This window comes from Pleurodeles waltl, chromosome 2_2, assembly GCF_031143425.1.
Source record: "Pleurodeles waltl isolate 20211129_DDA chromosome 2_2, aPleWal1.hap1.20221129, whole genome shotgun sequence".
NCBI lineage: Eukaryota > Metazoa > Chordata > Amphibia > Caudata > Salamandridae > Pleurodeles > Pleurodeles waltl.
This window is the reverse complement of record NC_090439.1, coordinates 195,161,984-195,182,211: the sequence shown is the minus strand read 5'-3', so window position 1 is coordinate 195,182,211 and position 20,228 is coordinate 195,161,984. Positions and strand designations below refer to the sequence as shown.

At 47.3% G+C, this 20,228-nt stretch overlaps 1 protein-coding gene across 2 annotated transcripts in view; it reads right to left on the bottom strand.

Moving 5' to 3' along the window:
* TEX10 (testis expressed 10) overlaps positions 1-20,228 on the bottom strand; it is a 646,375-nt gene that overhangs the window by 330,117 nt on the left and 296,030 nt on the right. The gene's annotated exons all lie outside the window — the stretch shown is intronic.

The following is a 20,228-nucleotide window of genomic DNA, read 5'->3' as shown; positions in this document are numbered from 1 at the left end:
CAGAGCCGCTAAGAACACTGGGATTGGTGCGCCAGAGCTAAGGACCTGAAGGGAGGAATCCCTGTCCCTAGAAATCAGTTCGCAACCAGGGAGGATGAGTGGGTGATAAGGAATCTGCAACTGGAATATGTCTCTACCAGATATTTCATTACCGAAGGTAAGTAACTTGTAAATCTGATAGAGACTACTAGTTGCAGATTCCTTACCTCAGAATAGATACCCAAGCAATGCCATCCTCGGAGGTGGGCTGCGAACCAAGATCATACGAGGAAGTCCTGCAGGGCCGAATGACCAAAGCAGCCGACCTGACGGACCTGACTGTCCAGGTGGTAGTGTTTAGCAAACGTGTGCAGGGACACCCACATAGACGCCTGGCAGATATCCAGGTCAGGAATTCAACGTGCTAACGCAGTGGAAGCGGCAGTTTCTCTGGCGGAATAAGCACGCAAGTCTGAAGGGGGTTGCTTCTAGACAAAAGAGTAGCACATTTTGATGCAAAGAAGTACCCATCGAGAGATGGTACATTTCTGCACTGCCTTCCCTTTTTTCGCACCCACATACCCGACAAAGGGTTTATTGTCCACCGGGAAATCTTTAGTATGATTAAGATAGAACGCCAACACTCTTTTTGTGTCCAGACGGTGGAGTCTATCTTCCTCATGAGAAGGATGTGGTGGTGCGTAGAAAGTAGGCAGGGTGATGGACTGGCCTACATGAAAAGGCATAACCACCTTAGTGCGCAACACCACTTTGTACGGGTGCACAGACAAGTGTGGAGGTTTAGACGAAAGGGCGTAAAGCCTACTCACCCATCGAGCAGAGGTGATGGCAACAAGAAAGACAGTTTTGAAGGTGAGGAGCCGTAAGGGACAATTGTGCATCAGCTCAATGGGAGTTCACAGTGAATAAGTAAGGACAAGATTGAGGTCCCACTGAGGCATGATAAATGGAGTTAGAGGAAATAAATGGGTGAGGCCTTTTAGGAATCTAATCACAATAGGACATTTAAAAAGTGAGGGCTGATCAGGTAACCTAAGGAAGGCCGAAATGTCAGATAAATATCCTTTAAGGGACGCCTGGCTGCCAAGATAACACTGCAGACTTCGGATGGAAGATCAAAAGTCGTCAACTGTTGCCACTCAATCTCCATGCATGAAGGCCGAGGTTGGACAGGTTCGGGTGAAGTATCGCCCCGTTGCTGCGACAGAAGATCTGCCTGAAGAGGCAGTCTGAGTGGACGATCGATTGACATCAATAGCAGTGGGTACCAGACTCTCCGTGCCCAGTCCAGAACCACCAAGATGACTTGGGCCCGGTCGTTCCTGATCTTCTTGAGAACTCTGGGCAGAAGTGATATAGGCAGAAAGGCGTAAAGGAGGCCGGAGTTCCACTCGAGATGAGAAGCGCCTCTGAGCGAATGCCGCCGTGGAAACTCCGATGTGAACAACAGCTGACATTGCGCATCCTCTGCGGAGGCGAACAGATCTAACCAAGGCTCTCCCCACTGCTGAAAGAGACCTTGCACCACCTCCGGATGAAGATGACATTCCTGATTGGCTGTGCATCGACAGCTGAGTTTGTCCGCTCTGGCGGTGAGAGAACCCACCAGATGTTGAAACACCAGGGTAATGCCCTGATGTTCCAGCCATGTCCAGAGGCGTAGTGCCTCCTGACCAAGGGTCCAGGACCCTACTCCACCCTATTTGTTGCAGTACCACATGGCGGTAGTATTGTCCGTGAACACGTGCACTTCTTTCCCTTTGAGAGAGGGAAGTAATACTTTCAACGCAAGCCTGATCGCCCAGAGCTCCAGAAGATTGATATGGAGCCCAGACTCCGCCAGAGAACAGAGGCCCCTGATCACCGCCTCTCCCATGTGGCCGCCCCAACCCAGAAGTGACGCATCTGTCACTATAGATAGATCTGGTTGGGGAAGGGAGAGGGATCTGCAATGGACCCAGTGTGGATTCGAAAGCCACCACTGCAGGTCTTTCGCAGTCCCCTCCGAGATCTGGACCATCTCGGAGCGATTTCCCTGATGCTGCACCCACTGGAACTTCAAGTCCCACTGCAGAGCCCGCACATGCCATCTGGCATGTGTTACTAGCAAGATGCAGGAGGCCATGAAGCCCAGCAGCCTCAGAGTCGTTCTCACCGAAACCCAAGACAGAGGCTCAAAGATCGGAATCCTAGCCTGAATGTCTTGGACTCGCTTTTCAGGAGGATAGGCACCAAACTGCACTGCCTCCAGAACAGCTCCGATGAAGGGGAGCGTCTGAGAGGGAATAAGGTGTGACTTTGGCACACTTATAATAAATCCCAGCGTCTGCAGGAGGTTCGCCGTAGTCTGAAGGTGGGAGGCGACTTTCGTTGGGCGAGTCCGCCCACAACAGCCAGTCGCTGAGGTAGGGGAAGACTGATACCCCTAGCCTGCACAGATGAGCTGCAACCACCACCATCACTTTTGTGAATCCTAAAGGGGAGCTGCAGGAAAATGGCTCCCTGTTGCAGTTACCCCCCACGTTTTGTCTGATATTGATACTGACTTGACTGAGAAGTGTGCTGGGATCCTGCTACCAGGCCCCAGCACCAGTGTTCCTTTACTAAAAATGTACCATTGTTTCCACAATTGGCACACCCCTGGCACACAGATACGTCCTGTAAGGAAATGCCTCCTTGGCATGGTTACCCCCTGACTTTTTGCCTTTGCTGATACCAAGTTATGATTTGAAAGTGTGCTGAGGCCTGCTAACCAGGCCCCAGCACCAGTGTTCTTTCCCTAACCTGTACCTTTGTCTCCACAATTGGCACACCCCTGGCATCCAGTTAAGTCCCTTGTAACTGGTACAAAGGACCCTGATGCCAGGGAAGGTCTCTAAGGGCTGCAGCATGTCTTATGCCATCCTGGGGACCCCTCACTCAGCACATGCACACTGCTTGCCAACTTGTGTGTGCTGGTGGGAAGAAAATGACAAAGTCGACATGGCACTCCCCTCAGGGTGCCATGCCAACCTCACACTGCCTCTGGCATAGATAGGTCACCCCTCTAGCAGGCCTTACAGCCCTAAGGCAGGGTGCACTATACCACAAGTGAGGGCATAGGTGCATGAGCACTATGCCCCTACAGTGTCTAAGCAAAACCTTAGACATTGTAAGTGCAGGGTAGCCATAAGAGTATATGGTCTTGGAGTCTGTCATACACGAACTCCACAGCACCATAATGGCTATACTGAAAACTGGGAAGTTTGGTATCAAACTTCTCAGCACAATAAATGCACACTGATGCCAGTGTACATTTTATTGTGAAATACACCCAGAGGGCATCTTAGAGATGCCCCCTGAAAACATACCCGACTTCCAGTGTAGGCGCACTAGTTTTTGCCAGCCTGCCACTCACCAGACATGTTGCTGGCCACATGGGGAGAGTGCCTTTCTCACTCTGTGGCCAGAAACAAAGCCTGTACTGGGTGGAGGTGCTTCTCACCTCCCCCTGCAGGAACTGTAACACCTGGCGGTGGGCCTCGAAGGCTCACCCCCTTTGTTACAGTGCCACAGGGCATACCAGCTAGTGGAGATGCTCGCCCCTCCGGCCACTGCCCCCACTTTTGGCGGCAAGGCTGGAGGAGATAATGAGAAAAACAAGGAGTCGTCACTGGCCAGTCATGACAACCCCTAAGGTGTCCTGAGCTGAGGTGACTCTGACTTTTAGAAATCCTCCATCTTGCAGATGGAGGATTCCCCCAAAAGGATTAGGGATGTGCCCCCTCCCCACTGGGAGGAGGCACAAAGAGGGTGTAGCCACCCTCAGGGCTAGTAGCCATTGGCTACTAACCTCCAAGACCTAAACACACCCCTAAATTGAGTATTTAGGGCCCCCCAGTACATAGGAAAATAGGTTCCTGCAACCTGAAGACGAAGTGGGACTGCTGACCTGAAGTCCAGCAGAGAAGACGGAGACACCAACTGCTTTGGCCCCTGCCCTACCTGTCTGTCTGTCTCCCCACTTGGAGAAAAACTGCAACAGCGTCCTCCAGGGTCCAGCGACCTCTGAAGCCTCAGAGGACTACCCTGCATCTAAAAGGACCAAGAAACTCCAGAGGACAGCGGCCCTGTTCACCAAGGCTGTAACTTTGCAACAAAGAAGCAACTTTAAAAGACCACACGTTTCCCGCCGGAAGAATGAGACTTTCCACTCTGCACCCGACGCCCCCGGCTCGACCTGCGGAAAACCAACACTACAGGGAGGACTCCCCAGCGACAGCGAGCCTGTGAGTAGCCAGAGTTGACCCCCCTGAGCCCCCACAGCGACGCCTGCAGAGAGAATCCAGAAGCTCCCCCTGACCGCGACTGCCTGCTTCAAGGAACCAGACGCCTGGTAAAGACACTGCACCCGCAGCCCCCAGGACCTGAAGGATCTGAACTCCAGTGCAGGAGCGGCCCTCTTCCTAGCCCAGGTGGTGGCTACCCAGAGGAGCCCCCCACTTGCCTGCATCGCTGAAGAGACCCCCGGTCTCTCCACTGAATCCTATTGCGAACACGATGCCTGTTTGCACTCTGCACCCGGCCGCCCCTGTACCGCTGAGGGTGTACTTTCTGTGCCTGCTTGTGTCCCCCCCCCGGTGTCCTACAAAAACCCCCTGGTCTGCCCTCCGAAGTCGCGGGTACTTACCTGCTGGCAGACTGGAACCGGGGCACCCCTATTTCCATTGAAGCCTATGTGTTTTGGGCACCACTTTGACCTCTGCACCTGACCGGCCCTGAGCTGCTGGTGTGGTAACTTTGGGGTTGCCTTGAACCCCCAATGGTGGGCTACCTTGGACCCAACTTTGAACCCTGTAAGTGCTTTACTTACCTGTGAATCTAACAAATACTTACCTCCCCCCAGGAACTGTTGATTTTTGCACTGTGTCCATTTTTAAAATAGCTTATTGCCATTTTTGCCTAAACTGTACATGCTATTGTGATGATTCAAAGTTCCTAAGATACCTGAGTGAAATACCTTTCATTTAAAAGTATTGTTTGTAAATCTTGAATCTGTGGTTCTTAAAATAAACTAAGAAAATATATTTTTCTATATAAAAACCTATTGGCCTGGAATTGTCTTTGAGTGTGTGTTCCTCATTTATTGCATGTGTGTGTACAACAAATGCTTAACACTACCCGCTGATAAGCCTACTGCTCATCCACACTACCACAAAATAGAGCATCAGAATTATCTCTTTTTGCCACTATCAACCTCTAAGAGGAACCCTTGGACTCTGTGCACACTATCTCTCACTTTGAGATAGTATATACCGAGCCAACTTCCTACAGGAGCCGGTAAACTGAAAGTGCTTGTGACCTACCACGAATCGTAGGTAACGTCTGAGGGCAGGCAGGATGGGGATGTGGAACTAAGCATCCAGCACGTCTAACTATACCCTCCAGTCTCCTGAGTCCAAGGCAGACAGAACCTGAGCCAGGGTGAGCATTTTGAATTTCTCCTTCTTGAGGAAGTAGTTTAGGTCCCGAAGGTCTAGGATAGGACATAACCCCTTGTCCTTTTTCAGCACCAGAAAGTAGTGGGAATAACAACCACGACCTACTTAGGGCACAGGGACCTTCTCTATAGTTCCCTTGGCCAAGAGAGCTGCGACTTCCTGGTGGAGAATTGCCAAATGATCCTCTGGAAGGTGACTGAAGGATGGAGGCATGGCTGGTGGAGCAGATTCGAAAGGGAGGGAGTAGCCCTTTCGAACGATCTGCAAAACACACCTGTCAGTAGTGATGGATTCCCAGTGGGGCAGATGATGACGAATCCTGCCGCCAACTGAATGGGAGTAAGAGGACAGACTAGGAGGGTTTGGAGGCTGCATCGAGGGCAGAGGTTGAGCGGGCAGACCTCTGGTTCCTTGTCCCACGCCCATGTGGGATTCCGCGTCCTCAGCCACGCAGAGGCTGGACAGCATGGGTGGCATGGTGGCTGGGCGGAGGACGAGACAGGGAGCCCCTTCCGTGGCCACTAAAGGGGCGAAAAGCAGACTGGCGGGGTGGGGCAGTGGAAAGACCAAGGGACTGAGCCGTAGCCCGGAAATCCTTGTATCGCTCCAAGGTCGAGTCCACTTCGTCTCCAAGGAGACGGGAGCCATCAAAGGGCATGTCCATGAGTGACTGTTGGACATCCCCAGAAAAAACAGAAGTACGCAACCAGGTGTGGTGTACCAAGGCCACTGTTGTAGCAACCAATCTGCCCTGAGAGTCCGTCGTCTCCAGCCCACATCAGTTTGTGAACTTCAACGCATTTCTCCCATCGTTCACAGCTTGGGAGATGATAGCACGGGCCTCCTACGGTATCTGCAGCAGGACTTGCGCAACCGTATCCCACAAAGAGTGGGTATAGCGCCCCAAAAGGCATGCGGTGTTCACAGACCGCAGCGCGAGACTGGAGGAAGAAAACAACTTCTTACCAAATGGTTCCAGCCTTTTTGATTCCCTATCTTGGGATGCAGAGAGGAATGCGCCTGAAGAAGAGGAAGCCTGGATGACAAGACTCTCAGGCGTGGGGTGTTGGGACAGGAATTTAGGGTCGTTCTGAGCGGGCAGATGGCGGCAAGCGATAGTCCTATTCACAGGAGCCCCGGTGTTGGGATTGGACAAAGTACCCAAAAGGACATCGGTGAGGGCTTCCTTGAATTCCAAAAGGGGTTCAGATGTGGAAGCCCCTGGCTGAAGCACCTCCGTCAGGAGATTGAACCGGACCTCTACAGTAGGAAGCTCAAGGCCAAGGACCTCAGCTGCCCTACTGACCACCATACCATAAGCTGCTCACTCCGCCGTAGCCACGGTAGGAGAAGACAGCATGCCAGCGTTTGGAGAAGTATCCAGACCACTGGCGTCGCCCAATTCCTGAGCCCAGTCTAAAGATGGGTCATCCTGGTATTCATAAGAGTCCAGGGACCCTTCCAAATCTTCCAGAAATTCATACCGATAGGAAAAAGGGTCCGAATCTGATCTGGGAGGAATAGGCCCCATCAAAGACAAAGGTGGCGCCGGCCGGCCGCGCTCAGACTCTGAGTCGTCGGGGATAAGGATCGGGTTGACGTCGATAGTGGGCACTACCGACATCGTGAGCGTCGACAATCGACCTGGAGGCGGGGAAGGTCTCAATGGTGCGACAGGCGCACAACCCGAAGGACCCTCCACCGAACCCCTTGGTCCCGAAGGCGCCGTATTGGCGTCGGTCTGCCCAAAGATAAGGCACATGGCCTCATAGAATTCTTTAAGTTGGGCGGGGGTTGCTCCGGCAAACTCAGGGAAGCACGGAGCGCACCCAAACGCAGGCTCAGAGGACAGAGGCCTTGACCGTCGAAGCTCCTCCCGTGTAGCGTCATCCAAGCGACAGGGCGAAGTCAGAGAGCGATGGGACCTCTTTGTCTTTTTCTTTTTCTTACCTGCACCCGAAGACGACGAGTGGTGATGGCTCCGCGAACGGTCTCAAGACCTTCCTCTCGATCGAGACCGGACTTACGCGCACTCGGAGCACGACTTCGGGTTGTAGTCCCGCTCGAGACACCATAAACAAACCCGATGTGGATCAGTCGCCGACATCATGCGGTGACAGTCCTCGCACGGTTTGAAACCGGTCTTAAGGGAACATCCTCAACGCACCAAATATCTCACAAACATTTAACAAAACAGTCAAAGTCGGTCAAAATGAGACCAGGGTAGCTCTCTCCAGATCAGCGCGTGTCGCTGAAAGAAAAGGAACAGACGTCACTGCGCAAAGGCAGCGTCTCTGTACTACTCCAGACGTCATCACAGCGACTAGGATGCCAACGGAGGTGACCAAAGCCACTTACTGACGTGCAAGGGTATTGCTCACAGAAAAATCTCCAGATCCAGTCTGATGCCTGGGGGAAATTCTAAGATAAGGAATCTGCAACTAAGAGTCTGTATCAGATATCTAGTGTACATGCAGAGAAGTAGCAGCTAAGCAGTGAACAGGTGATGATGCAAAGTAACGAGTCACCATGTCATTTTATGCACCATGATGGCCATCTTGAGAGTAAAAAAACAAAAAGTTACAAAACAATGCTTGTTATACTTTTCTTTGCACACTATAACACTATCATACTAAGCAACATTAAAAGTATTAAAAATAATGTTTTTACATTATTTTTTACACTTTAAGCTTGGCCAGTGTCCATTACTAGCTTTGCAATGTCAGCATAATGGAGAAGCATCTGGCGTTATCAAAACTAATTTCAGCAACCACCATGGAGTGGGAGGGGGCGGTGGAAGAGGGAAGAATGATAAGGGGGCACTAAGGGTAGAAGGATGGGGATGCAATGTAGGAGCGAGGATGTTTGAAGGCATGCCAGAATCTCTATAATGATGGAGAAATGCCAGTCTTCTCTTGAAGATAGCCTGTAAACTGGAAGTATTGCCCAACCCCAAAATGGCACCAGTGGCACAGAAAAACCTAATTGATAATTCTTTCATCAAGGAAATTATCAATTTTATGGACAAATTGGTGGCCTTAGAAAAAAATATGGTCCTGCTTTAGGAATATCAAGTCATATTTGGAACTGCTCATCCAACTGTTCTATTTTAGTAGGAACTCCTTCAATCAGTGGCAGAACCAGCAACGCTTATCAGAGGATAACAGAAGTGTGTTCAACAACACAGGATTAATACAGCAGTTGAGGGTACTGCCAAACACAATTCTACTCTTAAGCAGGAGTAGTTATGTTCCTTCATAAATGGTAGACTATTACCTGGGGTCTCTGAAACTGTTGAGGCAATCCAACATGACTTTAAAACCTCTCTCAACCTTATCCACTCTAGATGCACATTCAAATTACAAAAAAAATGGGTTAAGACTCTTTCACTTCTACCAAAGGAAATTCCCACGGAAATCCTCTACTCATGTACACAAAATTTCAGTAACTGATATTCTCCCTTCCCTTCCAACATCCCAAGGTTTTGTAAGCAACATTCTCTATTATTGAGTAATTGGAGTATTTAGTTCCACACAGTCACCAATGATAAACAGTTCAACAGCTGGCATATTAACTGCTATTTCAAGATGGAAAGCATCCACCTTCTACCACATGCCCTCTTATTTTTAAGGAAGATTATTCTGGAGCAAAATTGTGTTCCCAATCATTGAAAATTAAGAGATTATCCCTAGTCTGCAGAACCCCAAACTCTAAAAGCATGCCAATTCTGTCAAATTATGTTTACTGATTTTTCCTGAACTAGTGATCCCCCACTATCAGCCGATGAGAATTAGAAAGGAATCCTGCAAAAGATCAGGTTTATGCCCTTCGCAAGTAGTGTTTCAGGATGTTGCTCTTGTTGGATTTATTTGTCCATTTTTTTTTTTTGTTATTAGGAGGTTTGTTTTTAAGATGCATGTTTATGGGCCACCTCATAAAAGTGCTCTAGGTCTCATCTACATTACACTGTTCTCCTAGCTCTGTTTGACCCTAAGGGTTTCATCAAAACGCTGATCCACTGGCTGCTGTCTTGTAGGTCAGATCAGTCTGCTCTATATAACAGGATATTTGCATTTCATGAGCTCAGATGCACAGTGCCACAGACATCTTGCAGGTCCTGGGTGTTAAGGTAAATTGAAAAAATATTTGCTGACCCGGATCGATGAACATACTTCTTGATGTTAAGTGTGGACACTGTGGTCGCCATTATTTCTATATTCTCAGTGCAGAACAAGGTACAGCACACTCCTCCCCCTCCCATCAGCTCTGGAATGTGTGTCTGCAGATGTCCATGGAGGAAGGGCCTCAAGGTACACGAGATGTCAGCTATGCTCCACACTCAAATGTTCCCCCTCTCATAGCCCTTAGGCTGTATTATCTCTAATTCTTTCTCCCCAATTCAGTTGTACTCCTAACTCAAAAGGTCCCGGAGTTCACACAACCAAATTACCTTTCTTCCTTCCTCAAGATAAGTTAATGATGAAATAAACTGTGACTGAACATGACCTCTTACGTTTTTCTTTGCTTAACCTGATGCATGAAAGTCACACTTTAGCCTTGAATGACAGAATACAGCCAACCAAACACAATGTATGGTGTCATGCTGAATGCTATTAAATACCCTGTGTTGCATGGCTTGGGAGGCTGAGACAGCACCAGCTTTCTAAAAGCACTTCGGCATTCTTCCCTGAATACTTATCATCTTGTTGCTGGCATCCTAATCCTGCATCTCCTCTATCACAAAGGTGTAGGAAAGCAGGAAGGGAGGGGTGCCCTTTGTATTTATCCAATTCCTGCTTGAGCCTATAGAGGACAAAAGCCAGGGTCTTCAGGCCTGCCCTACATGAATGGTATGTAGCGGAAGCAGACTACTGCCACCTAAGAGGCAGAATGGAGCCTATGGCTCACTGATAGCCAAACTAATTTGCCCTCCTACCAGGCATGGGACAGACTGAAAACTGGCAAAATGCAGCCTGCACTGATGAATTTGTGGTCTGGCCGTCTGCTGCAGGTGAGGTGGCTTTCCTGGTTTCTCCACACTGATGCTAAGGAAACAAGTAGGCAGAGCGTGGGCGAGTGTTATCTATGATCTGACTTTCTCCTTGCTTTTGTCACACATCACCACTTGCAGAAAGGAGATGAGCAGCACCACAGCCCATGCATAGTGGCTCTGGGGCCCGGGGGAAGAATGGAGGCAAACACACCCCTTCAAGAGGCCAAGAAAGGGTCTGCCAAAGCTCACAAGGACTTAAGGGTTCCCCTCCGTGATATAAAATGCTGCACAAACGTACTATTCAGCACTGCCAGTGGAGAAGAGGTAGGTAATGTCGTCTGAGGGCATGGCAGAAAGTCAAGAGAATCACCTGATATGTCCTTGGTGCCCTGAAGCCAGGCTCAGCAAAAACAAAAAGGTAATGGATGGAATGCTTGAATTAATCTCAGCCACTGGCTTTCACAGGGGCATCATCTTAATCCATTTTTTTTTGTTCACATGCCATCACAGTATGGACCCAGCCATATGCAAATCAGTCTTGACCCTGCTCCTCATGGGAACAGTCCAGCCCCAAATGCCAGGCCAGGTTCTCCTTGAATGGATACAGCAACCTAAGACTGGTTTCGCTCTAGTTAAGGCTCTTCAGCCAGGTATAGCTTGGTTCCAGTGGTACAGTGAGCCCAGGGCCCACATCTGCACATACCTGGTGCACTTAAGGCAGCAAATGCAAAAACAAGGTGAGGGATGGAATGCTTGAATTCATCTCAGCCACTGGCAATTGCTCAGGCCGCATCCCAATCCATCATTTTTTGCCCACCATGCCCCCTCAGTTTGGACCCAGCCATATGCAAATCAGTAAGAAGCCAGACACAGGCCATCTGAAGGTGCCCTTGGCACAGGACCAGTGTTGACTGTGGTGAGAGCAAGGTAGAGCACCTTACCCTCATTCCCTCCCCTGGATCACCCATAACAGCTGAAAGCACCAGGTCATACCCCGCTCTGCACAAAATTGCAGCTGACAAACCCAAGAATACATGGGAGCTCCTGCCTGGCTGCTTGTGCTGCCCAAGAATCAACCAGGGGATACACAGTGAAAAAGGGCCTGGTCAGTGCCATGAATAACTCTCTAGGGCTCACTATGATACGCAAGGCAGTGTGCTGGGATTCAACTGGCACCCTTTCGAGGGGCCCTGGGGTTAAGTGTGGTCCCTGTGCTAGACCTCTGGCTGTGACCAGCATTTGCCTCCTAGACACTCGGTTGTTCTCCAAGGTCCCACTGTGTGCTGAAACTTGCCTCCACTAACCAATCTCATCTTTCCCAGTCTCTGAGTGCTTAGCTTTTCAGAAAAGGACCTTTCAGCATAACCATTCAAAAAGGGGCACATTCGGCACTCCAGGTGTAAGATGCCACTGTACTTGCACAATTCAGGCAGACAGCTCATGGCACACCAACCACCCCCCACCCCTCCAGATCTTGCTGTGAGTTGACCGACAAGCTGGGGTTAAGCTAACGGCCTGGGAGGCCGGCGTACTGCAGCACTGCAATCATCCTGCTTCCTCACAATCACAAACCAAAATGGACAAGTACACAACCTCCCCCCTAAAATCAAGTCACCACAGGAATGTCTCTGGGTTAACATCCCTCCGAATAAACTGGCAATGACACCATACAACCCAAGTCTTCCGTTGTCGTTAGAAACCAAAATAGGATAGGTGGGGACAGACATTGCTTTAAAAAGACATACCGAACACAGTTGACATATTCTCTGAAGTGGAAGGCTGCATTGTGGTATTTGAAAACCTAGTATCTGAACTCAAATTCACCTTATCTTAACTTAATGCAGCATCCAAAATCTTGGCAGAACAAACAGAAGACACAGAAAACATAAGAAAAAAATAGCCTGCACTTCATTGACATGTTGGAGGAGATGGCATGTAAAACCATCAAAAAGTTCTCGGAAGCCTCTATTATTTTCTGAATGCCACCGGATAAGCTTTCAACCTACTTCATTCCACACAGTCGACAGGGACACAACAGCCAGCCCTCCTAGTTCCCCTTATTGCCATGGTCCTGAACTACAGAGACAGCAATGCTATCCTCAAGGGCAGCAGAAACCTTGTTTTTCCATTCTGCCAGGATCTTGATTTCCCCAGACTACACCTGGTTAGTTCAAAAACAAGAAAATCCTTAAACACCATCAAACAAAATTTGCAAGCAACAAATTTAAAATATGTGCTTATGTTTCCAGCTAGACTGAAAGTCATTCATGACTTTCACTCCTTTTTTTGCCTCACCCTAGGCGGCTTAGGACTGGGTGGTGATTGGGCCGCACTGCGACTTACTTTGCCGGCTGCCAGTTTGTTGCCTGTGGGGGCTGCGACTGCTTCTGTTAGCTCTCCCGACTGCAGAGGGTCGAGTCCCCTGGGCTTTGCTGGTCTTCTTCAGCCTTGCAACTCTTCTTTTGCTCCTCTTGCATTTTCCAAGGCTTGTTGGTAATTCTCCTGCACCACAGACCAACTGCAACCCGACAACCGACGTGGGACACCATCTGCACTGCTCCAAGGACTCCGCTTCATTTCATGGGCTCCAAAGCTGGTCTTCTCTCCCCGTCGACCTGGTTCTTCATCCACAGAAGGGTGGGTAGTAGCTCCTGTCCCCACTGGGTGCTCCATCATAGACTGGACTCTGTCCCCTTCTTTTGCAGGTCCTCTTCTTTCAGAATCCACCGTTGGTTCCTTCTAGACTGGTCCTGTTCATGCACAATCCCTTTTCTAAGTCCTCCTGTTAGTCCTTGGGAAGACCAGATACTTCCCCTGCTCTCCTGGTCACTGGGGGTCACTCAGGTATACTCACCTCTTGGGGTTCCTAGTTCTTCCAACTCCCCTGTAACAACTCCATATTCTTTGGTGGGGGACTTCACTTCGCATTCCACATTCTTAGTATATGGTCTGGCCCTCCCCGAAGGCCCTTACTATTTTCACTAAGTATCATCAATGCTTGTTGTTTCTACGCTAGTTTCTGATTGCTATTGTGTATTAACTAGTGTGTAATTACCTCCAGTAGGGTGGGGTGGGGGGGGGGGGGGAGAGGCTGCTTATAAGTAATCTAGTATTGGGTTATCATAATAAAGTACCTTTATTTTTGTAACACTGTGTGGTTCTTTCATGTGTGAGAAGTTACTGTGTGACTATAGTGGTGAGAGAGCGTAGCTTATATAATTTATATTAACATGAAATGTTTATGAACTAATTTGTGATAATGCCGCATAGAAACTGATTAACCTGTTTTGTTAAACGTGCACTTGAAATGTGACCACAGGGAGTGGCTGCCAATGTATACGGGGACTAACGGAAATTATTAATGTTCATGAATTCTTGTATTAGATCTAGTTTTATACTAATTATTAATGATTATGTTATTAAAGTTTTGCTAATAAATCTTGTAGGTTTTAGTTAGCATGAGTCGAGGCCTAGCTGTCTGGCTCTCATATTAAATGTGTTTTTCTAAACGTGCAGTGTGCTGAGTCGCAAAAGGACATGAACTCTTGTTTTTTTTCCTTCAAACTAGAAGCTGAATGTAACTATAGTAGATCTGTTCTCATGAAATGCATATTGCTGGTAGAAATGTAATAGTTAAAATGCAACAGTATAGATTAGTATAATGTACAAGGCGGTTCAAACAGGTACAGACAATGGAGCTACTGACCGAAGATGTGTAAAGAAAATTACAGAAGGATGAAATCATACCGGACGTGCCACCTCTGAAGACGTCAGTCATACGGACCAATAAATTGTCTGAGAACTAATGTGGGGTGAAAGATTAATGACATAATCTGTTTTTTAATTGGATAAAGATAGTGGGGTGTAATATTTTCCCAATCAAGTTTTAGGGGAATGTATGACGAAAAGGGGATGAAAACCCCTGTCACCAGGAAGTGAATTAGGGAGCAGGAGACCAGGAGAGATTGGTTAGGGAAATGCTATCAATTTGATCCAGAAACTTTGTCACTCTTTTTGGTGACTTATATGGTTTCACTTAAACCATCCTTGTCCTTAGATTGCCCAATTTTTACACTTTACCTCCTTATGAGGGAAGTGCCCCGTTTTCCCTGTGAGCTGAGTCTCTGACTGATGGCGAATCAACTGATGTCCTGAAGACGAAGACTGAACCTGGGTGCTGACCTAAACCTTGGAGGGTAACTAGGACAATGAAATTGTGATTTGTCTGTTTTTCCTTTCTAGGTACCAACTGCTTACTTTTGACAGGGGCCATAGCTAGACGTTATCCAAATTGGTGTACAAAATTGGTTTGCATGAAGCCCAACATGCTAATGCTAATCAGTGGCTAGGACAGGGGTTCATTAAACCGACGCAAATAGACAAAATGACTGAATCTATGCTTTGTTGAACTGACGCGGTAATGACACTCTGCTAAAGTTGATCTATGTTGACGCTGTGTTATGCTCTAATAATTGCATTCCTTGGTTTGGTTAAGTCTTTTTCGAATTGCCAAATTATGACAATGATATTGAGTGCTTTGCTTTCGAGATTGACACACCTGCTTTTAGAACTGTAATCAATAGGGAATAAACCTCATAAAATTCTACTAAACTGGTGTGGTTATTCATGACTGCAAGGTCATGGTGGTGTCTCGAGTTGATTAATGTCTTTTACTAAAGTGAAATGCGTTATTGTGATAAATATTGATGACATTATTGATGTATTGATTGACATATTGATCAGCTATCTTGTCCTAAGGTGTCTCACAACTGGGTCAAAAGATTCATTGGCCTAAAACGAGTCCTGATGTATAATAAATTGTCATAGAAGGACGCGTTAACAGTGGTATTGCCTAAGCTTTGCAGGTCTCCTAGATAAGTCTTGGCTGCTCATCCACAGCTACCTCTAGAGAGCCCTGGCTTCCTATACACTGCCTACATACAGTAACAGGGGTTGCCTGGACCTGGTATAAGGTGCCAACACCATAGGTGTCCACCACACACGAGGCAAGCTTACTACACCTAATGTCAAAGGCTACTCCCAAATAGGAAAGCTCATTAACCCAGCTAATCATCTGTCCTTTTATCACCATGGGTCCGGAGTTACTCTGGGGCTTACCACACACCATGTAGTGTGTTTTGAATCCATCACCTCTAAACCTAGGTCATCCATGTATCTAACAAAGGCATCTCTAAGGGCTCGTAAACCGTGAACTGTTCGCATAAGCAAAACCGCATCATCAGCGCAGAGTAAGGCTGGTACATATTTACCTTTCACAGTTGAGAGATCCTATCCCAGAGAGGCTAAAAATGGGTACAAGCTATTAAAAAATAAAAGAAATAAAACAGGAGCTAGAACACAGCCCTGACAAACTCTTCTAAAAGACTAAAAGTTAAAGTGCACCACCCTCCATGCCTTACCTGACTAAGGCAATGACCCCTCATGCAAAACCTGTAAGAACTCAACTATCAGGTGAGGCAAGCCCAGCTTCCATACAATTCCCCAAAGTTATTCCATAGACGTAAATCCCAGTTTGTTCCCATAGGAGTAAATCCGGCTGAAGTGATCATACCAGCATTCTCAAGAAAGGTCTGAGGGGGTCATGAAAGTTAGATGGAGATAGATGATTTGGATCAACCTGAGGCACATGGACACAGCTTGTTACAGAGGGGCTATCCTAGCTGCAATCAAGTCTCTGTCATCCAGTCCCTCCACCCATGACTCCCACGTCTGCTTCAGCCTCGCAAACCATTTGGGAGAGTTGATGGCCAGAGAACGGTAAACGTGTGAGTCTGAGTCATTGATAAACCTTCCAGTTAGGGAGTTTAGCCTTGAAGGGCCTAAAGTCTGGAAATTCAGCATCCAAGGGGATTTGAGCTGAGAGGGCATGGAGTAAATGTAGGTACTTGTGAAATTGGGAACTAGAGAGCTGATACGTGTCTTGTACATCTTGAAAAGTCTAAATGTGGGGCCCCGAACAGACATCCACGAGCTAGGTGATTCATATCCTGTCACATTTTGCCAACCCATCCAGGCATGCTGTGTGATGCAACATGCACCCTGCCAGAGACCAGGCATGCGTGTCAGTCTAGAGTCCTAGCCCATAAGACAGAGGGTCACCCTCCAGTTCAGGAACACCACTTGTGTAATTTCCGGTAAGTATTTGGGGGGGGGGGGGGGGAATCAGTGCTCAGTACAGGATGGCTACAATTCAGTCAACTGCCAACAGGGCTAGCACAGCCCTGTAGGTCAGGTCACTCCAGCCCCCGTTAAACCAGTCATTTACCATAATGACCTGGGATGCAATGTAATATGGATGTAATTCTGTCATTCCCATACCGTCATTATATGGTATTTGTCGGTAACTATCAAATTAGACACAGGGTGGCCCCGGTCCAGAGGAAGAGACGAATGATGGAGTAAAGGATGGTAAACCACGCGGTGGGAATGGGAAGGGGGAAATTCTGGAAGGCATAAAGGAAACTAGGCAGCACCATCATCTTGAAGAGGGCCACCCGCTCAAGGACATGTATGGGTAGATGCCCCCTTCTCTGAAGATTCCTCTTCATTTCAGCCCCCACTAGAGTCAGGTTAAGGCTCCATGTCAGCTCAGGGAGCAGAGAGATATGGATTCCCACATACTAAAAGACCAGATTACGAACAGGGATTGGGGATTGCCAGGAGCAGATACTCAAATCGCCCTGTACTGGGACTAATAGGGATTTCGCTTTGCTGACTCTGATGCCGGGCGCCTCCTCGTATATGCTCAATTGTTCCAGGCAGAGAGCGTCTGACGCCTATCAAGGAAAGCAGAACATAATCTGCGTAAAATGCTATTTGTTCCTCTCCACCTCTGAGGTTCAACGGCTACGACAAAGAGGAGGGGAAAGAGAGGGCAACTCAAATAGGTTCTTCAGCCAACAGTGAAGGGACAGGAGAGTAATAGTTTTACCTGGTCCTGCGCCATCGGTTTTAAGGATTAAAGCTTGATAAACAGATAGGAGGTAGGGGTCCAGACCTGCACGCTCCAGGACCATAATCATGAAGGACCAATCAAGCATGTTGAAAGCCTTCTTAAAATCTATTAGGAGCAGGGTTGGCGGAAGGTGGAGGCGGTGCACTCGAGTCAGGCAAGTGGACCCTACGGACGCAGTGCTGCATGTTGTCAATGGATGGATCATACCAGGTGACTTGGCTAACAAATACCTCTGTGAGACTTGGAGAATTGTCCCATCTGGGAGAAGGTAGGTAGCCTTTAGAAGGAACATCTAAGGGAAATAAAGAATAATTTTGGGATATTTCACAGATATTATTGTGTAGGTGAGACAGTGAAAATCATTCATACAATAAGATTGAGAGTAAGTATGTCTGGAGCCCTACATCAGGTATTCAAATTTCCTCTTTATACCAAATATACCAAATTTTTTGTGTTGGATACTTGACATTTGCTTCTAGGGTAGAGGTAGGGGTAGGGTAGAAATCATTACTTTAGGTTCTTTGTTTAAGCAAACTGTGTGAGCTGGCGCTTGGCTGGTGGTGTGTGAGAGCTGGCGTTGTGTGAGTAGTGACTTGCTGTTTGTCACTACACACACTGCTAGCCAAATGCCAGTCCACACACTCAGTCAGCTGGTGTGGTTGCTGTGTCAGGCATGTGGGCATATGAAAGTGATGGGCCCTTGAAAGGCACTGTCTGTTGATGTGAGTGTTGTAATGTGCCAAGGCCTGTGGTTAGCATTGTGAACGGTCTTGTGTCTGTCACGTATGAAAGGTGTGTGACTGGCCTGTAAAGAGGTTGGTGCCTTGTCGTGGCTTTACAGCTCTTGAGCTGCAAGTCATTGGCTCATTTTTTTAACCTTTCGATTATTAACAGTGTATTTAATTTTTTTTATATCTGTTGCTAATAATATTTTAAAAATTGAACCATCACTCACCCTTGTGTTAACTCCAACCAGTATGTATGTGTACTTGATTAACAAATGATTATGCAGTAATATTGGTCTTTTCTGTCTCTGCCAGGGTGCACATTGTCTGCTGATGTGAGTGTTCTGTGGTGCACCCGCGGCTGGCGGTGTGAATGGTCTTTTGTGTGTGTGCCACATATGACAGGTGTGTGAATGGCCTGCAAAGTGTCATTGGTTAAATTTTTTATCCTTTCAATTATTAACTGTGTAGTTCATTTTTGTGAAATCTCTTGTTAATAAAATGTTTCATATTGAACCATTACTCACCCTTATGCCAAACCCAACCAGTATGCGTGTGTGGGTGTGTGTATAATTGATGAATAGATGGTTGCACAGTAATATTTGTCTTTTCTGTCTTCCTCTGCTAAACTGCACATAGAGTCTAGGAAAAACCTACCAACTCTAGATATGTTCGTAAACTAGACACCCAGGGGAGTACAGGGTGGGGTGCCTTTCTTGGATTCCAACAAGTTATCTTACCCACAATGCCCTGCAAAGCTCAAAATACAACTGAAAATCAAATTTTCCATGCATTTCTGTGCCGTTTTCTTACAGAAACAGAAATAAACCACAACTATCCTACCACCCAGTGCTCCCTTCAGTCTCCTGATAAAAATGATACTTCACTTGTGTGGGCGCCAAAAGCAGAGTCAGTCTAAAAACATATTAAAACAAACTGCCCTTTGGAGCCTGCTTTGGATCCCCCTCAATCTCGACACATTTTTGGCCATTCCCTGTCGCAGGCCCTTGGCCCACCCACACAAGTGACGTATTATCTTTTTTATCGGGAGCCTGAGGTTAACGCTGGGTGGTAGGAAATTTGAGGCTCCCCTCAGATTCCAGAAGTTTCCATCAAAGAAATGTGAGGAAAATGTTTTTTTGGTTTTTTTTTAAGACAAATTGTGAGGTTTGCTAGGGTTTTGGGTAAATAAATAAATGTGGTGAAACCCACACAAATCGCCCCAACCTGGATTCCACTAGGTGTCTAGTTTTCAAAAATGTACAGTTTTGCTAGGTTCCCTAGGTGCCGACTGAGCTAGGGCCCAACATTCACAGCTAGGCACACTGCAAAAAAAGGGTCAGTTTTTGATGGAAAATGTGATGTGTCCACACTGTTTTGGCCCGTTTCTGGTCATGTGCACTAGGCCTACCTACACAAGTGAGACACCATTTTTATCGGGAGACTTGGGCGAACAGAGAGTAGGAGAACAAGTATTATCAAATGTCTATCTCTGCATATGCACCTTCCAAACGTAAGACCGTGTGTAAAAAAGAAGCCATTTTGCGAAATGCCCTCTAATGCACATGCTAGTATGTATACCCACAAATTCAGAGATGTGCAAATAACCATTGCCTCTAAACTCCATATTTTGTGCCCATTTCAGAAATGCAAAGGTTCCCTTGATATCTATTTTTCTCCTGGGACACAATGAAAAACCATTGCAAGGGGCAGCTTGTTTATTGGCTCTGGGCAACTCGGGTTCTTGGTGAACCTACAAGCCCTATATATCCCCATAACCAGAAGGGTCCAGCGGACGTAATGGCATATTGCTTTTGAAAATCTGCCATATTTCGAAAAAGTTACAGATAAAAACATAGACACAAATGACTGTTTTTTCAACTAACTTTCAATATTTTTTTTTATTTTCAAGTATTACTTTCGATAGGAAGACCTTGAAGGATGTACACAAATGACCGCTTGATGAATTCAGAATTGTGTCTCCGTTTCAGAAATGTATAGCTTTCTGGGATCCACCATTGGTTTCATCACCCATTTCCACCACAAACTGGAAG